This window comes from Mobula birostris, unplaced genomic scaffold (assembly GCF_030028105.1).
Source record: "Mobula birostris isolate sMobBir1 unplaced genomic scaffold, sMobBir1.hap1 scaffold_2031, whole genome shotgun sequence".
NCBI classification, from domain to species: domain Eukaryota; kingdom Metazoa; phylum Chordata; class Chondrichthyes; order Myliobatiformes; family Myliobatidae; genus Mobula; species Mobula birostris.
Genome location: NW_027275079.1, coordinates 36,181 through 59,474, shown reverse-complemented (window position 1 = coordinate 59,474; position 23,294 = coordinate 36,181). Strand labels below are relative to the sequence as shown.

The following is a 23,294-nucleotide window of genomic DNA, read 5'->3' as shown; positions in this document are numbered from 1 at the left end:
TTTGTCTGGAGGCTACTGTACCTCCTTCCTGATGGTTGAGGTGTAATAAAAGTTCCCGAACCTGGTGGTGTGGGTCCTCAGTCTGCTGTACATTCTTCCTGATGTTTGAGGGGTCATAACTGTTCCTGAACCAGGTGGTGTGGGCCCTCAGTCTCCTGTACCTCCTTTCTGATGGTTGAGGGGTAATAAATGTTCCTGAACCTGGTGGTGTGGGTTATGAGGCTCCTGTACCTCCTTCCTGATGGTGAGGGATAATAACTGTTCCTGAAACTGGTGGTGTGTCCTGAGGCTCCTGTCCTTCCTTCCTGATGGTTGAGGGGTAATATTTGTTCCTGCCCCTGGTGGTCTTGGTCCTTAGGCTGCTGAAACTCGTTCCTGATGGTTGAGGGGTAATAACTGTTCCTGAACATGTTGGTGTGGGACCTGAGGCTCCTGTACCTTCTCCCTGATGGTTGAGGGGTAATAACTGTTCCCGAACCTGGTGGTGTGGGTCTGAGGCTGCTGTATATTCTTCCTGATGGTTGAGGGGTAATAAATGTTCCTGTACCTGGTGGTGTGGGTGCTGAGGCTCCTGTACCTCCTTCCTGGTAGTTGAGGGGTAATAACTGTTCCTCAACATGGAGGTGTGGGTCCTGAGGCTTCGATACTTCCTTCCTCAGAGGTGAGGGGTAATAACTGTCCCTGAACCTGGTGGTGTGGGTCTTGAGGCACCTCCACCTCCTTCCTGATGGTTGAGGGATAATAACTCTTCCTGAACCTGGTGGTGTGGGTCCTGAGGATCCTGTACCTCCTTCCAGACGGTTGAGGGGTAATAACTGTTCCTGAACCCGGTGGTGTGGGTCCTCAGGCTCCTGTACCTCCTTCCTGATGATTGAGGGGTAATAACTGTTCCTGAATCTGGTGGTGTTGGTCCTGAGGCTCCTGTACCTCCTTCCTGATGGTTGAGGGGTAATGACCGTTCCTGAACCTGTTGGTGTGGGAACCTGAGGATCCTGTACCTACTTCCTGATGGTTGAGGGGTAATAACTGTTTCTCAACCTGGTGGTGTGTGTACTGAGGATCCTGTACCTCCACCCTGATGGTTGAGGTGTAATAACTGTTCCTGAACCTGGTGGTGTGTGTCCTGAGGACCCTGTACCTACTCGCTGATTATTGAGAGGTAATAACTGTTCCTGAAACTGGTGGTGTTGGTCCTGAGGCTCCTGTACCTCCTTCCTGATGGTTGAGGGATAATAACTCTTCCTGAACCTGGTGGTGTGTGTACTGAGGATCCTGTACCTCCTTTCAGACGGTTGAGGGGTAATAACTGTTCCTCAACATGGAGGTGTGGGTCCTGAGGCTTCTGTACTTCCTTCCTCAAGTTGAGGAGTAATAACTGTCCCTGAACCTGGTGGTGTGGGTCCTGAGGCTCCTGTACCTCCTTCCTGATGGTTGAGGGGTAATAACTGTTCCCGAACCTGGTGAAGTGTGTCCTGAGGCTACTGTACCCCATTCCTGATGGCTGAGGGGTAATAACTGTCCCTGAACCTGGTGTTGTGGGTCCTGAGGCTCCTGTACCTCCTTCCTGATGGTTGGGGGGTAATAACTCTTCCTGAACCTGGCGGTGTGGGTTCTGAGGCTCCTGTACCTGCTTCCAGATGGTTGTGAGGTAATAACTCTTCCTCAAACTGGTAGTGAGGGTCCTGAGGCTCCTGTACCTCCATCCTCATGGTTGAGGGGTAATAACTGTTCCTGAACCTGGTGGTGTGGGACCTGAGGATCCTGAACCTCCTCCGTGATGGTTGAGGGGTAATAACTGTTCCTGAACCTGGCGGTGTGGGTCCTGAGGCACCTGTACCTCCTTCCTGATGTTTGAGGGGTAATAAGTGTCCCTGAACCTGGTGGTGTTTGTCCGGAGGCTACTGTACCTCCTTCCTGATGGTTGAGGGGTGATAACTGTTCCCAAACCTGGTGGTGCGGGTCCTGAGGCTGCTGTACATTCTTCCTGATGTTTGAGGGGTCATAGCTGTTCCTGAACCAGGTGGTGTGGGTCCTCAGTGTACTGTACCTCCTTTCTGATGTTTGAGGGCTAATAACTGTTCCTGAACCTGGTTGTGTGGGTTATGAGGCTCCTGTACCTCCTTCCTGATGGTTGAGGGAGAATAACTGTTCCTGAAACTGGTGGTGTGTCCTGAGGCTCCTGTCCTTCCTTCCTGATGGTTGAGGGGTATTAATTGTTCCTGAACCTGGTGGTCTTGGTCCTTAGGCTCCTGAAACTCGTTCCTGATGGTTGAGGGGTAATAACTGTCCCTGAAACTTGTGGTGTTTGTCTGGAGGCTACTGTACCTCCTTCCTGATGGTTGAGGTGTAATAAAAGTTCCCGAACCTGGTGGTGTGGGTCCTCAGTCTGCTGTACATTCTTCCTGATGTTTGAGGGGTCATAACTGTTCCTGAACTTGGTGGTGTGGGCCCTCAGTCTCCTGTACCTCCTTTCTGATGGTTGAGGGGTAATAAATGTTCCTGAACCTGGTGGTGTGGGTTATGAGGCTCCTGTACCTCCTTCCTGATGGTGAGGGATAATAACTGTTCCTGAAACTGGTGGTGTGTCCTGAGGCTCCTGTCCCTCCTTCCAGATGGTTGAGGGGTAATATTTGTTCCTGCCCCTGGTGGTCTTGGTCCTTAGGCTGCTGAAACTCGTTCCTGATGGTTGAGGGGTAATAACTGTTCCTGAACATGTTGGTGTGGGACCTGAGGCTCCTGTACCTTCTCCCTGATGGTTGAGGGGTAGTAACTGTTCCCGAACCTGGTGGTGTGGGTCCTGAGGCTCCTGTACCTCCTTCCTGATGGTTGGGGGGTAATAACTCTTCCTGAACCTGGCGGTGTGGGTCCTGAGGCTCCTGTACCTGCTTCCAGATGGTTGAGGGGTAATAACTCTTCCTCAAACTGGTAGTGAGGGTCCTGAGGCTCCTGTACCTCCATCCTCATGGTTGAGGGGTAATAACTGTTCCTGAACCTGGTGGTGTTTGTCCGGAGGCTACTGTACCTCCTTCCTGATGGTTGAGGGGTAATAACTGTTCCCAAACCTGGTGGTGTGGGTCCTGAGGCTTCTGTACATTCTTCCTGATGTTTGAGGGGTCATAGCTGTTCCTGAACCAGGTGGTGTGGGTCCTCAGTGTACTGTACCTCCTTTCTGATGTTTGAGGGCTAATAACTGTTCCTGAACCTGGTTGTGTGGGTTATGAGGCTCCTGTACCTCCTTCCTGATGGTTGAGGGAGAATAACTGTTCCTGAAACTGGTGGTGTGTCCTGAGGCTCCTGTCCTTCCTTCCTGATGGTTGAGGGGTATTAATTGTTCCTGAACCTGGTGGTCTTGGTCCTTAGGCTCCTGAAACTCGTTCCTGATGGTTGAGGGGTAATAACTGTCCCTGAACCTTGTGGTGTTTGTCTGGAGGCTACTGTACCTCCTTCCTGATGGTTGAGGTGTAATAAAAGTTCCCGAACCTGGTGGTGTGGGTCCTCAGTCTGCTGTACATTCTTCCTGATGTTTGAGGGGTCATAACTGTTCCTGAACCAGGTGGTGTGGGCCCTCAGTCTCCTGTACCTCCTTTCTGATGGTTGAGGGGTAATAAATGTTCCTGAACCTGGTGGTGTGGGTTATGAGGCTCCTGTACCTCCTTCCTGATGGTGAGGGATAATAACTGTTCCTGAAACTGGTGGTGTGTCCTGAGGCTCCTGTCCTTCCTTCCTGATGGTTGAGGGGTAATATTTGTTCCTGCCCCTGGTGGTCTTGGTCCTTAGGCTGCTGAAACTCGTTCCTGATGGTTGAGGGGTAATAACTGTTCCTGAACATGTTGGTGTGGGACCTGAGGCTCCTGTACCTTCTCCCTGATGGTTGAGGGGTAATAACTGTTCCCGAACCTGGTGGTGTGGGTCTGAGGCTGCTGTATATTCTTCCTGATGGTTGAGGGGTAATAAATGTTCCTGTACCTGGTGGTGTGGGTGCTGAGGCTCCTGTACCTCCTTCCTGGTAGTTGAGGGGTAATAACTGTTCCTCAACATGGAGGTGTGGGTCCTGAGGCTTCGATACTTCCTTCCTCAGAGGTGAGGGGTAATAACTGTCCCTGAACCTGGTGGTGTGGGTCTTGAGGCACCTCCACCTCCTTCCTGATGGTTGAGGGATAATAACTCTTCCTGAACCTGGTGGTGTGGGTCCTGAGGATCCTGTACCTCCTTCCAGACGGTTGAGGGGTAATAACTGTTCCTGAACCCGGTGGTGTGGGTCCTCAGGCTCCTGTACCTCCTTCCTGATGATTGAGGGGTAATAACTGTTCCTGAATCTGGTGGTGTTGGTCCTGAGGCTCCTGTACCTCCTTCCTGATGGTTGAGGGGTAATAACTCTTCCTGAACCTGGTGGTGTGGGCCCTGAGGCTCCTTACCTCCTTCCAGACGGTTGAGGGGTAATAACTGTTCCTGAACCCGGTGGTGTGGGTCCTCAGGCTCCTGTACCTCCTTCCTGATGATTGAGGGGTAATAACTGTTCCTGAATCTGGTGGTGTTGGTCCTGAGGCTCCTGTACCTCCTTCCTGATGGTTGAGGGGTAATAACTCTTCCTGAACCTGGTGGTGTGGGCCCTGAGGCTCCTTACCTCCTTCCAGACGGCTGAGGGGTAATAACTGTTCCTGAACCTGGTGGTGTGGGTCCTCAGGCTCCTGTACCTCCTTCCTGATGATTGAGGTGTAATAACTGTTCCTGAACCTAGTGGTGTGTGTCCTGAGGCTCCTGTACATCCTCCTGATGTTTGAGGGGTAATAACTCTTCCTGAACCTGGCGGTGTGGGTCCTGAGGCTCCTGTACCTGCTTCCAGATGGTTGAGGGGTAATAACTCTTCCTCAAACTGGTAGTCAGGGTCCTGAGGCTCCTGTACCTCCATCCTCATGGTTGAGGGGTAGTAACTGTTCCTGAACCTGGTGGTGTGGGACCTGAGGATCCTGTACCTCCTCCGTGATGGTTGAGGGGTAATAACTGTTCCTGAACTTGGCAGTGTGGGTCCTCAGTCTCCTGTACCTCCTTCCTGATGGTTGAGGGGTAATAACTGTTCCTGATCCTGGTGGTGTGGGTCCTCAGGCTCCTGTAACTCCTTCCAGATGGTTGACGGGTAATAACTGTTACTGAACCTGGCGGTGTGGGTCCTGAGGCACCTGTACCTCCTTCCTGATGTTTGAGGGGTAATAAGTGTCCCTGAACCTGGTGGTGTTTGTCTGGAGGCTACTGTACCTCCTTCCTGATGGTTGAGGGGTAATAACTGTTCCGGAACCTGGTGGTGTGGGTCCTGAGGCTGCTGTACATTCTTCCTGATGTTTGAGGGGTCATAGCTGTTCCTGAACCAGGTGGTGTGGGTCCTCAGTGTACTGTACCTCCTTTCTGATGTTTGAGGGCTAATAACTGTTCCTGAACCTGGTGGTGTGGGTTATGAGGCTCCTGTACCTCCTTCCTGATGGTTGAGGGAGAATAACTGTTCCTGAAACTGGTGGTGTGTCCTGAGGCTCCTGTCCTTCCTTCCTGATGGTTGAGGGGTAATAATTGTTCCTGAACCTGGTGGTCTTGGTCCTTAGGCTCCTGAAACTCGTTCCTGATGGTTGAGGGGTAATAACTGTCCCTGAACCTTGTGGTGTTTGTCTGGAGGCTACTGTACCTCCTTCCTGATGGTTGAGGTGCAATAAAAGTTCCCGAACCTGGTGGTGCGGGTCCTCAGTCTGCTGTACATTCTTCCTGATGTTTGAGGGGTCATAACTGTTCCTGAACCGGGTGGTGTGGGTCCTCAGTCTCCTGTACCTCCTTTCTGATGGTTGAGGGGTAATAAATGTTCCTGAACCTGGTGGTGTGGGTTATGAGGCTCCTGTACCTCCTTCCTGATGGTGAGGGATAATAACTGTTCCTTAAACTGGTGGTGTGTCCTGAGGCTCCTGTCCCTCCTTCCAGATGGTTGAGGGGTAATATTTGTTCCTGCCCCTGGTGGTCTTGGTCCTTTGGCTGCTGAAACTCGTTCCTGATGGTTGAGGGGTAATAACTGTTCCTGAACATGTTGGTGTGGGACCTGAGGCTCCTGTACCTTCTCCCTGATGGTTGAGGGGTAACAACTGTTCCCGAACCTGGTGGTGTGGGTCTGAGGCTGCTGTATATTCTTCCTGATGGTTGAGGGGTAATAAATGTTCCTGTACCTGGTGGTGTGGGTGCTGAGGCTCCTGTACCTCCTTCCTGGTAGTTGAGGTGTAATAACTGTTCCTCAACATGGAGGTGTGGGTCCTGAGGCTTCTGTACTTCCTTCCTCAGAGGTGAGGGGTAATAACTGTCCCTGAACCTGGTGGTGTGGGTCCTGAGGCTCCTGTACCTCCTTCCTGATGTTTGAGTGGTAATAACTGTTCCCAAACCTGGTGGTGTGGGTCCTGATGCTCCTGCATCTCCTTCCTGATAGTTGATGGGTAATAACTGTTCCTGAACCTAGTGGTGTGGGTCCTGAGGCTCCTGTACATCCTCCTGATGTTTGAGGGGGTAATAACTGTTCCTGAACCTAGTGGTCTGGATCCTGAGGCTCCTGTACATCCTCCCTGATGTTTGAGGCGTAATATCTCTTCCTGAAAATGGTGGTCTGGTTCCTCAGGCTCCTGTACCTCCTTCACATAGCTGAGGGGTAATAACAGCTCCTGATGCTGGTGGTGTGGTTCCTGAGGCTCCTGTATCTCCTTCCTGATGGTTGCGGGGTAATAACTCATCCTCAAACTGGTAGTGAGGGTCCTGAGGCTCCTGTACCTCTTTCCTCATGGTTGAGGGGTAGTAACTGTTCCTGAACCTGGTGGTGTGGGACCTGAGGATCCTGTACCTCCTCCGTGATGGTTGAGGGGTAATAACTGTTCCTGAACTTCGCGGTGTGGGTCCTCAGGCTCCTGTACCTCCTTCCAGACGGTTGAGGGTAATAAATGTTCCTGAACCTGGTGGTCTTGGTCCTTAGGCTCCTGAAACTCGTTCCTGATGGTTGAGGGGTAATATCTGTTCCTGAACCTGGTGGTGTGGGACCTGAGGATCCTGTACCTCCTCCGTGATGGTTGAGGGGTAATAACTGTTCCTGAACTTCGCGGTGTGGGTCCTCAGGCTCCTGTACCTCCTTCCAGACGGTTGAGGGTAATAAATGTTCCTGAACCTGGTGGTCTTGGTCCTTAGGCTCCTGAAACTCGTTCCTGATGGTTGAGGGGTAATATCTGTTCCTGAACCTGGTGGTGTGGGTCCTGAGGCTCCTGTACCTCTTCCTGATGGTTGAGGGGTAATGACCGTTCCTGAACCTGTTGGTGTGGGAACCTGAGGATCCTGTACCTCCACCCTGATGGTTGAGGTGTAATAACTGTTCCTGAACCTGGTGGTGTGTGTCCTGAGGCTCCTGTACCTCCTTCCTGATGGTTGAGGGATAATAACTCTTCCTGAACCTGGTGGTGTGTGTACTGAGGATCCTGTACCTCCTTCCAGACGGTTGAGGGGTAATAACTGTTCCTGAACCCGGTGGTGTGGGTCCTCAGGCTCCTGTACCTCCTTCCTGATGATTGAGGGGTAATAACTGTTCCTGAATCTGGTGGTGTTGGTCCTGAGGCTCCTGTACCTCCTTCCTGATGGTTGAGGGGTAATAACTCTTCCTGAACCTGGTGGTGTGGGCCCTGAGGCTCCTTACCTCCTTCCAGACGGCTGAGGGGTAATAACTGTTCCTGAACCTGGTGGTGTGGGTCCTCAGGCTCCTGTACCTCCTTCCTGATGATTGAGGGGTAATAACTGTTCCTGAACCTGTTGGTGTGGGTCCTCAGGCTCCTGTACCTCCTTCCAGACGGTTGAGGGGCAATAACTGTTCCTGAACCTGGTGGTGTGGGTCCTCAGTCTCCTGTACCTCCTTTCTGATGGTTGAGGAGTAATAACTGTTCCTGAATCTGGTGGTGTGGGTCCTGAGGCTTCTGCACCTCCTTCCTGGTAGTTGAGGGGTAATAACAGTTCCTCAACATGGAGGTGTGGGTCCTGAGGCTTCTGTACTTCCTTCCTCAGTGTTGAGGGGTAATAACTGTCCCTGAACCTGGTGGTGTGGGTCCTGAGGCTCCTGTAACTCCTTCCTGATGGTTGAGGGGTAATAACTGTTCCCGAACCTGGTGAGGTGTGTCCTGAGGCTACTGTACCCCATTCCTGATGGTTGAGTGGTAATAACTGTTCCCGAACCTGGTGGTGTGGGTCCTGATGCTCCTGTATCTCCTTCCTGATAGTTGATGGGTAATAACTGTTCCTGAACCTAGTGGTGTGGGTCCTGAGGCTCCTGTACCTGCTTCCAGATGGTTGAGGGGTAATAACTCTTCCTCAAACTGGTAGTGAGGGTCCTGAGGCTCCTGTACCTCCATCCTCATGGTTGAGGGGTAATAACTGTTCCTGAACCTGGTGGTGTGGGACCTGAGGATCCTGTACCTCCTCCGTGATGGTTGAGGGGTAATAACTGTTCCTGAACTTGGCAGTGTGGGTCCTCAGTCTCCTGTACCTCCTTCCTGATGGTTGACGGGTAATAACTGTTCCTGAACCTGGCGGTGTGGGTCCTGAGGCACCTGTACCTCCTTCCTGATGTTTGAGGGGTAATAAGTGTCCCTGAACCTGGTGGTGTTTGTCTGGAGGCTACTGTACCTCCTTCCTGATGGTTGAGGGGTAATAACTGCTCCCGAACCTGGTGGTGTGGGTCCTGAGGCTGCTGTACATTCTTCCTGATGTTTGAGGGGTCATAGCTGTTCCTGAACCAGGTGGTGTGGGTCCTCAGTGTACTGTACCTCCTTTCTGATGTTTGAGGAGTAATAACTGTTCCTGTACCTGGTGGTGTGGGTCCTGAGGCTTCTGTACCTCCTTCCTGGTAGTTGAGGGGAAATAACTGTTCCTCAACATGGAGGTGTGGGTCCTGAGGCTTCTGCACTTCCTTCCTCTGAGTTGAGGGTAATAACTGTCCCTGAACCTGGTGGTGTGGGTCCTGCGGCTCCTGTACCTCCTTCCTGATGTTTGAGGGGTAATAACTGTCCCTGAACCTTGTGGTGTTTCTCTGGAGGCTACTGTACCTCCTTCCTGATGGTTGAGGTGTAATAAAAGTTCCCGAACCTGGTGGTGTGGGTCCTCAGTCTGCTGTACATTACTCCTGATGTTTGAGGGGTCATAACTGTTCCTGAACCAGGTGGTGTGGGTCCTCAGTCTCCTGTACCTCCTTGCTGATGGTTGAGGGGTAATAACTGTTCCTGAACTTGGTGGTGTTGGTCCTGAGGCACCTGTATCTCCTTCCTGATGTTTGAAGGCTAATAAATGTTCCTGAACCTGGTGGTGTGGGTTATGAGGCTCCTGTACCTCCTTCCTAATTATGAGGGATAATAACTGTTCCTGAAACTGGTGGTGTGTCCTGAGGCTCCTGTCCCTCCTTCCAGATGGTTGAGGGGTAATATTTGTTCCTGCCCCTGGTGGTCTTGGTCCTTAGGCTGCTGAAACTCGTTCCTGATGGTTGAGGGGTAATAACTGTTCCTGAACATGTTGGTGTGGAACCTGAGGCTCCTGTACCTTCTCCCAGATGGTTGAGGGGTAATAACTGTTCCCGAACCTGGTGGTGTGGGTCTGAGGCTGCTGTATATTCTTCCTGATGGTTGAGGGGTAATAAATGTTCCTGAACCAGGTGGTGTGGGTCCTCAGTCTCCTGTACCTCCTGTCTGATGGTTGAGGAGTAATAACTGTTCCTGTACCTGGTAGTGTGGGTGCTGAGGCTCCTGTACCTCCTTCCTGGTAGTTGAGGGGTAATAACTGTTCCCGAAACTGGTGGTGTGGGTCCTGATGCTCCTGTATCTCCTTCCTGATAGTTGATCGGTAATATCTGTTCCTGAACCTAGTGGTGTGGGTCCTGAGGCTCCTGTACATCCTCCTGATGTTTGAGGCGTAATATCTCTTCCTGAAAATGGTGGTCTGGTTCCTCAGGCTCCTGTACCTCCTTCACATAGCTGAGGGGTAATAACAGCTCCTGATGCTGGTGGTGTGGTTCCTGAGGCTCCTGTATCTCCTTCCTGATGGTTGCGGGGTAATAACTCTTCCAGAACCTGGCGGTGTGGGTCCTGAGGCTCCTGTACCTGCTTCCAGATGGTTGAGGGGTAATAACTCATCCTCAAACTGGTAGTGAGGGTCCTGAGGCTCCTGTACCTCTTTCCTCATGGTTGAGGTGTAGTAACTGTTACTGAACCTGGTGGTGTGGGACCTGAGGATCCTGTACCTCCTCCGTGATGGTTGAGGTGTAATAACTGTTCCTGAACTTTGCGGTGTGGGTCCTCAGGCTCCTGTACCTCCTTCCAGACGGTTGAGGGTAATAAATGTTCCTGAACCTGGTGGTGTGGGTCCTGAGGCACCTGTACCTCCTTCCTGATGTTTGAGGGGTAATAACTGTCCCTGAACCTTGTGGTGTTTGTCTGGAGGCTACTGTACCTCCTTCCTGATGGTTGAGGGGTAATAACTGTTCCCGAACCTGGTGGTGTGGGTCCTCAGGCTGCTGTACATTCTTCCTGATGTTTGAGGGGTCATAACTGTTCCTGAACCAGGTGGTGTGGGTCCTCAGTCTCCTGTACCTCCTTTCTGATGGTTGAGGAGTAATAACTGTTCCAGAACCTGGTGGTGTGGGTCCTGAGGCTCCTGTACCTCCTTCCTGGTAGTTGAGGGGTAATAACTGTTCCTGAACTTGGTGGTGTGGGTCCTGAGGCTCCTGTAACTCCTTCCTGATGTTTGAGGGCTATTAACTGTTCCTGAACCTGGTGGTGTGGGTCATGAGGCTCCTGTACCTCCTTCCTGATGGTTGACGGGTAATAACTGTTCCTGAACCTGGTGGTGTGGGTCATGAGGCTCCTGTACCTCCTTCCTGATGGTTGACGGGTAATAACTGTTCCTGAACCTGGTGGTGTGGGTCATGAGGTTCCTGTACCTCCTTCCTGATGGTTGAGGGATAATAACAGATCCTGAAACTGGTGGTGTGTCCTGAAGCTCCTGACCCTCCTTCATGATGGTTGAGGGGTAATAATTATTCCTGAACCTGGTGGTCTTGGTCCTCAGGCTCCTGAAACTCGTTTCTGATGGTTGACGGGCAATAACTGTCCCTGAACCTGGTGGTGTGTGTCCTGAGGCTCCTGTACCTCCTTCCTGATGTTTGCGGGCTAATCAATGTCCCTGAACCTGGAGTTGTGGGTCCTGAGGCTCCTGTACCTCCATCCTGATGGTTGACGGGGTAATAACTGTCCCTGAACCTGGTGGTGTGTGTACTGAGGATCCTGTACCTCCACCCCGATTGTTGAGGGGTAATAACTGTTCCTGAACCTGGTGGTGTGTGTCCTGAGGACCCTGTACCTCCTTCCTGATGGTTCCGGGTTAATATCTGTTCCTGAAACTCGTCGTGATGGTCCTGAGGATCGTGTATCTCCTTCCTGATGGTTGCGGGGTAATAACTGTTCCTGAACCTGGTGGTGTGGGTCCTGAGGCTTCTGTACCACCTTCCTGATGGTTGAGGGTTAATAACAGTTTCTGAACCTGGTGATGTGGTTCCAGATGCTCCTGTACCTCCTTCCTGATGGTTGCGGGGTAATAACTGTTCCTGAACCTGGTGGTGTAGATCCTGAGGCTCCTGTCCCTCCTTCCTGATATTTGAGGGGGTAATAACTGTCCCTGAACCTGGTGGTGTGGGACCTGAGGATCCTGTACCTCCTTCCTGATGGTTGAGGGGTAATAACTGTTCCTGAAACTGGTGGTCTTTTCCTGAGGCTCCTGCACCTCCTTCCTGATAGTTGAGGGATAATAACTGTTCCTGAACCTGGTGCTGTGGGTCCTGAGGCTCCTGTACCTCCTTCCTGATGGTTGCGGTAATAACTGTTCCTGAACCTGGTTGTGTAGGTCCTGAGGCTCCTGTCCCTCCTTCCTGATAGTTGAGGGGCAATAACTGTCCCTGAACCTGGTCGTGTGGGTCCTGAGGTTCCTGTACCACCTTCCTGATGTTTGCGGGCTAATCAATGTCCCTGAACATGCAGTTGTGGGTCCTGAGGCTCCTGTACCTCCATCCTGATGGTTGAGGGGGTAATAACTGTCCCTGAACCTGGTGGTGTGGGACCTGAGGATCCTGTACCTACTTCCTGATGGTTGAGGGGTAATAACTGTTCCTGAACCTGGTGGTGTGTGTCCTGAGGACCCTGTACCTCCTCGCTGATGGTTGAGGGGTAATAACTGTTCCTGAACCTGGTGGTGTTGGTCCTGAGGCTCCTGTACCTCCTTCCTGATGGTTGAGGGGTAATAACTGTTCCTGAACCTGGTGGTGTGTGTCCTGAGGACCCTGTACCTCCACCCTGATGTTTGAGTGGTATTAACTGTCCCTGAACCTTGTGGTGTTTGTCTGGAGGCTACTGTACCTCCTTCCTGATGGTTGAGGGGTAATAAAAGTTCCTGAACCTGGTGGTGTGGGTCCTCAGGCTGCTGTACATTCTTCCTGATGTTTGATGGGTCGTAACTGTTCCTGAACCAGGTGTGTGTGGGTCCTCAGTCTCCTGTACCTCCTTGCTGATGGTTGAGGGGTAATAACTGTTCCTGAACTTGGTGGTGTTGGTCTTGAGGCTCCTGTATCTCCTTCCTGATGTTTGAAGGCCAATAAATCTTCCTGAACCTGGTGGTGTGGGTTATGAGGCTCCTGTACCTCCTTCCTGATGGTGAGGGATAATAACTGTTCCTGAAACTGGTGGTGTGTCCTGAGGCTACTGTCCCTCCTTCCAGATGGTTGAGGGGTAATATTTGTTCCTGCCCCTGGTGGTCTTGGTCCTTAGGCTGCTGAAACTCGTTCCTGATGGTTGAGGGGTAATAACTGTTCCTGAACATGTTGGTGTGGGACCTGAGGCTCCTGTACCTTCTCCCTGATGGTTGAGGGGTAATAACTGTTCCCGAACCTGGTGGTGTGGGTCTGAGGCTGCTGTACATTCTTCCTGATGGTTGAGGGGTAATAAATGTTCCTGAACCAGGTGGTGTGGGTCCTCAGTCTCCTGAACCTCCTTTCTGATGGTTGAGGAGTAATAACTGTTCCTGAACCTGGTGGTGTGGGTCCTGAGGCTCCTGTACCTGCTTCCAGATGGTTGAGGGGTAATAACTCATTCTCAAACTGGTAGTGAGGGTCCTGAGGCTCCTGTACCTCTTTCCTCATGGTTGAGGGGTAGTAACTGTTCCTGAACCTGGTGGTGTGGGACCTGAGGATCCTGTACCTCCTCCGTGATGGTTGAGGGGTAATAACTGTTCCTGAACGTCGCGGTGTGGGTCCTCAGGCTCCTGTACCTCCTTCCAGACGGTTGAGGGTAATAAATGTTCCTGAACCTGGTGGTGTGGGTCCTGAGGCACCTGTACCTCCTTCCTGATGTTTGAGGGGTATTAACTGTCCCTGAACCTTGTGGTCTTTGTCTGGAGGCTACTGTACCTCCTTCCTGATGGTTGAGGGGTAATAACTGTTCGCGAACCTGGTGGTGTGGGTCCTCAGGCTGCTGTACATTCTTCCTGATGTTTGAGGGGTCATAACTGTTCCTGAACCAGGTGGTGTGGGTCCTCAGTCTCCTGTACCTCCTTTCTGATGGTTGAGCAGTTATAACTGTTCCAGAACCTGGTGGTGTGGGTCCTGAGGCTCCTGTACCTCCTTCCTGGTAGTTGAGGGGTAATAACTGTTCCTGAACTTGGTGGTCTGGGACCTGAGGCTCCTGTAACTCCTTCCTGATGTTTGAGGGCTATTAACTGTTCCTGAACCTGGTGGTGTGGGTCATGAGGCTCCTGTACCTCCTTCCTGATGGCTGACGGGTAATAACTGTTCCTGAACCTGGTGGTGTGGGTCATGAGGCTCCTGTACCTCCTTCCTGATGGTTGACGGGTAATAACTGTTCCTGAACCTGGTGGTGTGGGTCATGAGGTTCCTGTACGTCCTTCCTGATGGTTGAGGGATAATAACTGATCCTGAAACTGGTGGTGTGTCCTGAAGCTCCTGTCCCTCCTTCATGATGGTTGAGGGGTAATAATTATTCCTGAACCTGGTGGTCTTGGTCCTCAGGCTCCTGAAACTCGTTTCTGATGGTTGATGGGCAATAACTGTCCCTGAACCTGGTGGTGTGTGTCCTGAGGCTCCTGTACCTCCTTCCTGATGTTTGTGGGCTAATCAATGTCCCTGAACCTGGAGTTGTGGGTCCTGAGGCTCCTGTACCTCCATCCTGATGGTGGACGGGGTAATAACTGTCCCTGAACCTGGTGGTGTGTGTACTGAGGATCCTGTACCTCCTTCCTGATGGTTCCGGGGTAATAACTGTTCCTGAAACTCGTCGTGATGGTCCTGAGGATCGTGTATCTCCTTCCTGATGGTTGCGGGGTAATAACTGTTCCTGAACCTGGTGGTGTGTGTCCTGAGGCTTCTGTACCACCTTCCTGATGGTTGAGGGTTAATAACAGTTCCTGAACCTGGTGATGTGGTTCCAGATGCTCCTGTACCTCCTTCCTGATGGTTGCGGGGTAATAACTGTTCCTGAACCTGGTGGTGTAGATCCTGAGGCTCCTGTCCCTCCTTCCTGATATTTGAGGGGGTAATAACTGTCCCTGAACCTGGTGGTGTGGGACCTGAGGATCTTGTACCTACTTCCTGATGGTTGAGTGGTAATAACTGTTCCTGAACCTGGTGGTGTTTGTCCTGATAAACCTGTACCTCCTCCCTGATGGTTGAGGGGTAATAACTGTACCTGAACCTGGTGGTGTTTGTCCTGAGGAACCTGTACCTCCTCACTAATGGTTGAAGGATAATAACTGTTCCTGAACCTGGTGGTGTGGTTCCTGAGGCTCCTGTACCTCCCTTCCTGATGGTTGAGGGGTAATAACTGTTCCTGAACCTGGTAGTGTGGGTCCTGAGGCTCCTGCACCTCCTTCCTGATAGTTGAGGGATGATAAGTGTTCCTGAAACTGGTGGTGTGGGTCCTGAGGCACCTGTACCTCCTTCCTGATAGTTGAGGGCTACTAACTGTCCCTGAACCTGGTGGTGTGATCCTGAGGCTCCTGTACCTCCATCCTGATGGTTGAGGAGTAATGACCGTTCCTGAACCTGTTGGTGTGGGAACCTAAGGATCCTGTACCTCCTTCCTGATGGTTGAGGGGTAATAACTGTTCCTGAACAGGTTGGTATGGGTCCTGAGGATCCTGTACCTACTTCCTGATGGTTGAGGGGTAATAACTGTTCCTGAAACTGGTGGTGTGTGTCCTGAGGACCCTGTACCTCCTCGCTGATGGTTGAGGGGTAATAACTGTTCCTGAACCTGGTGGTGTTGGTCCTGAGGCTCCTGTACCTCCTTCCTGATGGTTGAGGGGTAATAACTGTTCCTGAACTTGGTGGTCTGGGACCTGAGGCTCCTGTAACTCCTTCCTGATATTTGAGGGCTATTAACTGTTCCTGAACCTGGTGGTGTGGGTCATGAGGCTCCTGTACCTCCTTCCTGATGGCTGACGGGTAATAACTGTTCCTGAACCTGGTGGTGTGGGTCATGAGGCTCCTGTACCTCCTTCCTGATGGTTGACGGGTAATAACTGTTCCTGAACCTGGTGGTGTGGGTCATGAGGTTCCTGTACGTCCTTCTGATGGTTGAGGGATAATAACTGATCCTGAAACTGGTGGTGTGTCCTGAAGCTCCTGTCCCTCCTTCATGATGGTTGAGGGGTAATAATTATTCCTGAACCTGGTGGTCTTGGTCCTCAGGCTCCTGAAACTCGTTTCTGATGGTTGATGGGCAATAACTGTCCCTGAACCTGGTGGTGTGTGTCCTGAGGCTCCTGTACCTCCTTCTGATGTTTGCGGGCTAATCAATGTCCCTGAACATGGAGTTGTGGGTCCTGAGGCTCCTGTACCTCCATCCTGATGGTTGAGGGGGTAATAACTGTCCCTGAACCTGGTGGTGTGGGACCTGAGGATCCTGTACCTACTTCCTGATGGTTGAGGGGTAATAACTGTTCCTGAACCTGGTGGTGTGTGTCCTGAGGACCCTGTACCTCCTCGCTGATGGTTGAGGGGTAATAACTGTTCCTGAACCTGGTGGTGTTGGTCCTGAGGCTCCTGTACCTCCTTCCTGATGGTTGAGGGTTAATAACTGTTCCTGAACCTGGTGGTGTGTGTCCTGAGGACCCTGTACCTCCACCCTGATGTTTGAGTGGTATTAACTGTCCCTGAACCCTGTGGTGTTTGTCTGGAGGCTACTGTACCTCCTACCTGATGGATGAGGTGTAATAAAAGTACCCGAACCTGGTGGTGTGGGTCCTCAGGCTGCTGTACATTCTTCCTGATGTTTGATGGGTCATAACTGTTCCTGAACCAGGTGTGTGTGGGTCCTCAGTCTCCTGTACCTCCTTTCTGATGGTTGAGGGGTAATAACTGTTCCTGAACTTGGTGGTGTTGGTCCTGAGGCTCCTGTATCTCCTTCCTGATGTTTCAGGGGTAATAAGTGTCCCTGAACCTGGTGGTGTTTGTCTGGAGGCTACTGTACCTCCTTCCTGATGGTTGAGGGGTAATAACTGTTCCCGAACCTGGTGGTGTGGGTCCTGAGGCTGCTGTACATTCTTCCTGATGTTTGAGGGGTCATAGCTGTTCCTGAACCAGGTGGTGTGGGTCCTCAGTGTACTGTACCTCCTTTCTGATGTTTGAGGGCTAATAACTGTTCCTGAACCTGGTGGTGTGGGTTATGAGGCTCCTGTACCTCCTTCCTTATGGTTGAGGGAGAATAACTGTTCCTGAAACTGGTGGTGTGTCCTGAGGCTCCTGTCCTTCCTTCCTGATGGTTGTGGGGTAATAATTGTTCCTGAACCTGGTGGTCTTGGTCCTTAGGCTCCTGAAACTCGTTCCTGATGGTTGAGGGGTAATAACTGTCCCTGAACCTTGTAGTGTTTGTCTGGAGGCTACTGTACCTCCTTCATGATGGTTGAGGTGTAATAAAAGTTCCCGAACCTGGTGGTGCGGGTCCTCAGTCTGCTGTACATTCTTCCTGATGTTTGAGGGGTCATAACTGTTCCTGAACCAGGTGGTGTGGGTCCTCAGTCTCCTGTACCTCCTTTCTGATGGTTGAGGGGTAATAAATGTTCCTGAACCTGGTGGTGTGGGTTATGAGGCTCCTGTACCTCCTTCCTGATGGTGAGGGATAATAAATGTTCCTTAAACTGGTGGTGTGTCCTGAGGCTCCTGTCCCTCCTTCCAGATGGTTGAGGGGTAATATTTGTTCCTGCCCCTGGTGGTCTTGGTCCTTAGGCTGCTGAAACTCGTTCCTGATGGTTGAGGGGTAATAACTGTTCCTCAACATGGAGGTGTGGGTCCTGAGGCTTCTGTACTTCCTTCCTCAGAGGTGAGGGGTAATAACTGTCCCTGAACCTGGTGGTGTGGGTCCTGAGGCTCCTGTACATCCTCCTGATGTTTGAGGGGGTAATAACTGTTCCTGAACCTAGTGGTCTGGGTCCTGAGGCTCCTGTACATCCTCCCTGATGTTTGAGGCGTAATATCTCTTCCTGAAAATGGTGGTCTGGTTCCTCAGGCTCCTGTACCTCCTTCACATAGCTGAGGGGTAATAACAGCTCCTGATGCTGGTGGTGTGGTTCCTGAGGCTCCTGTATCTCCTTCCTGATGGTTGCGGGGTAATAACTCATCCTCAAACTGGTAGTGAGGGTCCTGAGGCTTCTGTACCTCTTTCCTCATGGTTGAGGTGTAGTAACTGTTCCTGAACCTGGTGGTGTGGGACCTGAGGATCCTGTACCTCCTCCGTGATGGTTGAGGGGTAATAACTGTTCCTGAACTTCGCGGTGTGGGTCCTCAGGCTCCTGTACCTCCTTCCAGACGGTTGAGGGGTAATAAATGTTCCTGAACCTGGTGGTCTTGGTCCTTAGGCTCCTGAAACTCGTTCCTGATGGTTGAGGGGTAATATCTGTTCCTGAACCTGGTGGTGTGGGTCCTGAGGCTCCTGTACCTCCTTCCTGATGGTTGAGGGGTAATGACCGTTCCTGAACCTGTTGGTGTGGGAACCTGAGGATCCTGCACCTCCACCCTGATGGTTGAGGTGTAATAACTGTTCCTGAACCTGGTGGTGTGTGTCCTGAGGACCCTGTACGTCCTCGCTGATGGTTGAGAGGTAATAACTGTTGTTGAATCTGGTGGTGTTGGTCCTGAGGCTCCTGTACCTCCTTCCTGATGGTTGAGGGATAATAACTCTTCCTGAACCTGGTGGTGTGTGTACTGAGGATCCTGTACCTCCTTCCAGACGGTTGAGGGGTAATAACTGTTCCTGAATCTGGTGGTGTGGGTCCTCAGGCTCCTGTACTTCCTTCCTGATGATTGAGGGGTAATAACTGTTCTTGAATCTGGTGGTGTTGGTCCTGAGGCTCCTGTACCTCCTTCCTGATGGTTGAGGGGTAATAACTCTTCCTGAACCTGGTGGTGTGGGCCCTGAGGCTCCTTACCTCCTTCCAGACGGCTGAGGGGTAATAACTGTTCCTGAACCTGGTGGTGTGGGTCCTCAGGCTCCTGTACCTCCTTCCTGATGATTGAGAGGTAATAACTGTTCCTGAACCTGTTGGTGTGGGTCCTCAGGCTCCTGTACCTCCTTCCAGACGGTTGAGGGGCAATAACTGTTCCTGAACCTGGTGGGGTGGGTCCTCAGTCTCCTGTACCTCCTTTCTGATGGTTGAGGAGTAATAACTGTTCCTGAATCTGGTGGTGTGGGTCCTCAGGCTTCTGTACCTCCTTCCTTGTAGTTGAGGGGTAATAACAGTTCCTCAACATGGAGGTGTGGGTCCTGAGGCTTCTGTACTTCCTTCCTCAAGTTGAGGGGTAATAACTGTCCCTGAATCTGGTGGTGTGGGTCCTGAGGCTACTGTACCCCATTCCTGATGGTTGAGTGGTAATAACTGTTCCCGAACCTGGTGGTGTGGGTCCTGATGCTCCTGTATCTCCTTCCTGATAGTTGATGGGTAATAACTGTTCCTGAACCTAGTGGTGTGGGTCCTGAGGCTCCTGTACCTGCTTCCAGATGGTTGAGGGGTAATAACTCTTCCTCAAACTGGTAGTGAGGGTCCTGAGGCTCCTGTACCTCCATCCTCATGGTTGAGGGGTAATAACTGTTCCTGAACCTGGTGGTGTGGGACCTGAGGATCCTGTACCTCCTCCGTGATGGTTGAGGGGTAATACCTGTTCCTGAACTTGGCAGTGTGGGTCCTCAGTCTCCTGTACCTCCTTCCTGATGGTTGAGGGGTAATAACTGTTCCTGATCCTGGTGGTGTGGGTCCTCAGGCTCCTGTATCTCCTTCCAGATGGTTGACGGGTAATAACTGTTCCTGAACCTGGCGGTGTGGGTCCTGAGGCACCTGTACCTCCTTCCTGATGTTTGAGGGGTAATAAGTGTCCCTGAACCTGGTGGTGTTTGTCTGGAGGCTACTGTACCTCCTTCCTGATGGTTGAGGGGTAATAACTGTTCCCGAACCTGGTGGTGTGGGTCCCGAGGCTGCTGTACATTCTTCCTGATGTTTGAGGGGTCATAGCTGTTCCTGAACCAGGTGGTGTGGGTCCTCAGTGTACTGTACCTCCTTTCTGATGTTTGAGGGCTAATAACTGTTCCTGAACCTTGTGGTGTTTGTCTGGAGGCTACTGTACCTCCTTCCTGATGGTTGAGGTGTAATAAAAGTTCCCGAACCTGGTGGTGTGGGTCCTCAGTCTCCTGTACCTCCTTTCTGATGGTTGAGGGGTAATAACTGTTCCTGAACTTGGTGGTGTTGGTCCTGAGGCTCCTGTATCTCCTTCCTGATGTTTGAAGGCTAATAAATGTTCCTGAACCTGGTGGTGTGGGTTATGAGGCTCCTGTCCCTCCTTCCAGATGGTTGAGGGGTAATATTTGTTCCTGCCCCTGGTGGTCTTGGTCCTTAGGCTGCTGAAACTCATTCCTGATGGTTGAGGTGTAATAACTGTTCCTGAACATGTTGGTGTGGGACCTGAGGCTCCTGTACCTTCTCCCTGATGGTTGAGGGGTAATAACTGTTCCCGAACCTGGTGGTGTGGGTCTGAGGCTGCTGTATATTCTTCCTGATGGTTGAGGGGTAATAAATGTTCCTGTACCTGGTTGTGTGGGTGCTGAGGCTCCTGTACCTCCTTCCTGGTAGTTGAGGGGTAATAACTGTTCCTCAACATGGAGGTGTGGGTCCTGAGGCTTCTGTACTTCCTTCCTCAGAGTTGAGGGGTAATAACTGTCCCTGAACCTGGTGGTGTGGGTCCTGAGGCTCCTGTACCACCTTCCTGATGTTTGCGGGCTAATCAATGTCCCTGAACCTGGAGTTGTGGGTCCTGAGGCTCCTGTACCTCCTTCCTGATGTTTGAGGGGTAATAACTGTTCCTGAACCTGGTGAAGTGTGTCCTGAGGGTACTGTACCCCATTCCTGATGGTTGAGTGGTAATAACTGTTCCCAAACCTGGTGGTGTGGGTCCTGATGCTCCTGTATCTCCTTCCTGATAGTTGAGGGGTAATAACTGTTCCTGAACCTAGTAGTGTGGGTCCTGAGGCTCCTGTACATCCTCCTGATATTTGATGGTTAATAACTGTTCCTGAAACCGTTGGTGTGGGTCCTTAGGCTCCTGTACCTGCTTCCAGATGGTTGAGGGGTAATAACTCATCCTCAAACTGGTAGTGAGGGTCCTGAGGCTCCTGTACCTCTTTCCTCATGGTTGAGGGGTAGTAACTGTTCCTGAACCTGGTGGTGTGGGACCTGAGGATCCAGTACCTCCTCCGTGATGGTTCAGGGGTAATAACTGTTCCTGAACTTGGCGGTGTGGGTCCTCAGGCTCCTGTACCTCCTTCCAGACGGTTGAGGGTAATAAATGTTGCTGAACCTGGTGGTCTTGGTCCTTAGGCTCCTGAAACTCGTTCCGGATGGTTGAGGGGTAATAACTGTTCCTGAACCTGGTGGTGTGGGTCCTGAGGCTCCTGTACCTCCTTCCTGATGGTTGAGGGGTAATAACTGTTCCTGAACCTGGTTGTGTTGGTCCTGAGGCTCCTGTACCTCCTTCCTGAAGGTTGAGGTGGTAATAACTGTTCCTGAACCTGGTGGTGTGGAACCTGAGGCTCCTGTAGCTCCTTCCTGATGGTTGAGGGGTGATAACTGTTCCTGAACCTGGTGGTGTGGGGCCTGAGGCTCCTGTACCTCCTTCCTGATGGTTGAGGGGTAATAACTGTTCCCGAACCTGGTGGTGTGGGTCTGAGGCTGCTGTACATTCTTCCTAATGGTTGAGGGGTAATAAATGTTCCTGAACCAGGTGGTGTGGGTCCTCAGTCTCCTGTACCTCCTTTCTGATGGTTGAGGAGTAATAACTGTTCCTGTACCTGGTGGTGTGGGTCCTGAGGCTTCTGTACCTCCTTCCTGGTAGTTGAGGGGAAATAACTGTTCCTCAACATGGAGGTGTGGGTCCTGAGGCTTCTGCACTTCCTTCCTCAGAGTTGAGGGGTAATAACTGTCCCTGAACCTGGTGGTGTGGGTCCTGCGGCTCCTGTACCTCCTTCCTGATGTTTGAGGGATAATAACTGTCCCTGAACCTTGTGGTGTTTGTCTGGAGGCTACTGTACCTCCTTCCTGATGGTTGAGGTGTAATAAAAGTTCCCGAACCTGGTGGTGTGGGTCCTCAGTCTGCTGTACATTCTTCCTGATGTTTGAGGGGTCATAACTGTTCCTGAACCAGGTGGTGTGGGTCCTCAGTCTCCTGTACCTCCTTGCTGATGGTTGAGGGGTAATAACTGTTCCTGAACTTGGTGGTGTTGGTCCTGAGGCACCTGTATCTCCTTCCTGATGTTTGAAGGCTAATAAATGTTCCTGAACCTGGTGGTGTGGGTTATGGGGCTCCTGTACCTCCTTCCTGATGGTGAGGGATAATAACTGTTCCTGAAACTGGTGGTGTGTCCTGAGGCTCCTGTCCCTCCTTCCAGATGGTTGAGGGGTAATATTTGTTCCTGCCCCTGGTGGTCTTGGTCCTTAGGCTGCTGAAACTCGTTCCTGATGGTTGAGGGGTAATAACTGTTCCTGAACATGTTGGTGTGGAACCTGAGGCTCCTGTACCTTCTCCCAGATGGTTGAGGGGTAATAACTGTTCCCGAACCTGGTGGTGTGGGTCTGAGGCTGCTGTATATTCTTCCTGATGGTTGAGGGGTAATAAATGTTCCTGAACCAGGTGGTGTGGGTCCTCAGTCTCCTGTACCTCCTGTCTGATGGTTGAGGAGTAATAACTGTTTCTGTACCTGGTAGTGTGGGTGCTGAGGCTCCTGTACCTCCTTCCTGGTAGTTGAGGGGTAATAACTGTTCCCGAAACTGGTGGTGTGGGTCCTGATGCTCCTGTATCTCCTTCCTGATAGTTGATCGGTAATATCTGTTCCTGAACCTAGTGGTGTGGGTCCTGAGGCTCCTGTACATCCTCCTGATGTTTGAGGCGTAATATCTCTTCCTGAAAATGCTGGTCTGGTTCCTCAGGCTCCTGTACCTCCTTCACATAGCTGAGGGGTAATAACAGCTCCTGATGCTGGTGGTGTGGTTCCTGAGGCTCCTGTATCTCCTTCCTGATGGTTGCGGGGTAATAACTCTTCCAGAACCTGGCGGTGTGGGTCCTGAGGCTCCTGTACCTGCTTCCAGATGGTTGAGGGGTAATAACTCATCCTCAAACTGGTAGTGAGGGTCCTGAGGCTCCTGTACCTCTTTCCTCATGGTTGAGGTGTAGTAACTGTTACTGAACCTGGTGGTGTGGGACCTGAGGATCCTGTACCTCCTCCGTGATGGTTGAGGGGTAATAACTGTTCCTGAACTTCGCGGTGTGGGTCCTCAGGCTCCTGTACCTCCTTCCAGACGGTTGAGGGTAATAAATGTTCCTGAACCTGGTGGTGTGGGTCCTGAGGCACCTGTACCTCCTTCCTGATGTTTGAGGGGTAATAACTGTCCCTGAACCTTGTGGTGTTTGTCTGGAGGCTACTGTACCTCCTTCCTGATGGTTGAGGGGTAATAACTGTTCCCGAACCTGGTGGTGTGGGTCCTCAGGCTGCTGTACATTCTTCCTGATGTTTGAGGGGTCATAACTGTTCCTGAACCAGGTGGTGTGGGTCCTCAGTCTCCTGTACGTCCTTTCTGATGGTTGAGGAGTAATAACTGTTCCAGAACCTGGTGGTGTGGGTCCTGAGGCTCCTGTACCTCCTTCCTGGTAGTTGAGGGGT

At 51.6% G+C, this 23,294-nt stretch overlaps 3 pseudogenes; all 3 read right to left on the bottom strand.

Moving 5' to 3' along the window:
- Positions 1 to 1,348: 1,348 nt before the first annotated feature.
- On the bottom strand, positions 1,349 to 5,349 carry LOC140192657 (uncharacterized; annotated as a pseudogene).
- A 6,694-nt stretch (positions 5,350 to 12,043) lies between these two features.
- On the bottom strand, positions 12,044 to 18,333 carry LOC140192656 (uncharacterized; annotated as a pseudogene).
- Positions 18,334 to 18,518: 185 nt separating this feature from the next.
- Positions 18,519 to 22,886, bottom strand: LOC140192655 (uncharacterized; annotated as a pseudogene).
- Between the last annotated feature and the right edge of the window lie 408 nt (positions 22,887 to 23,294).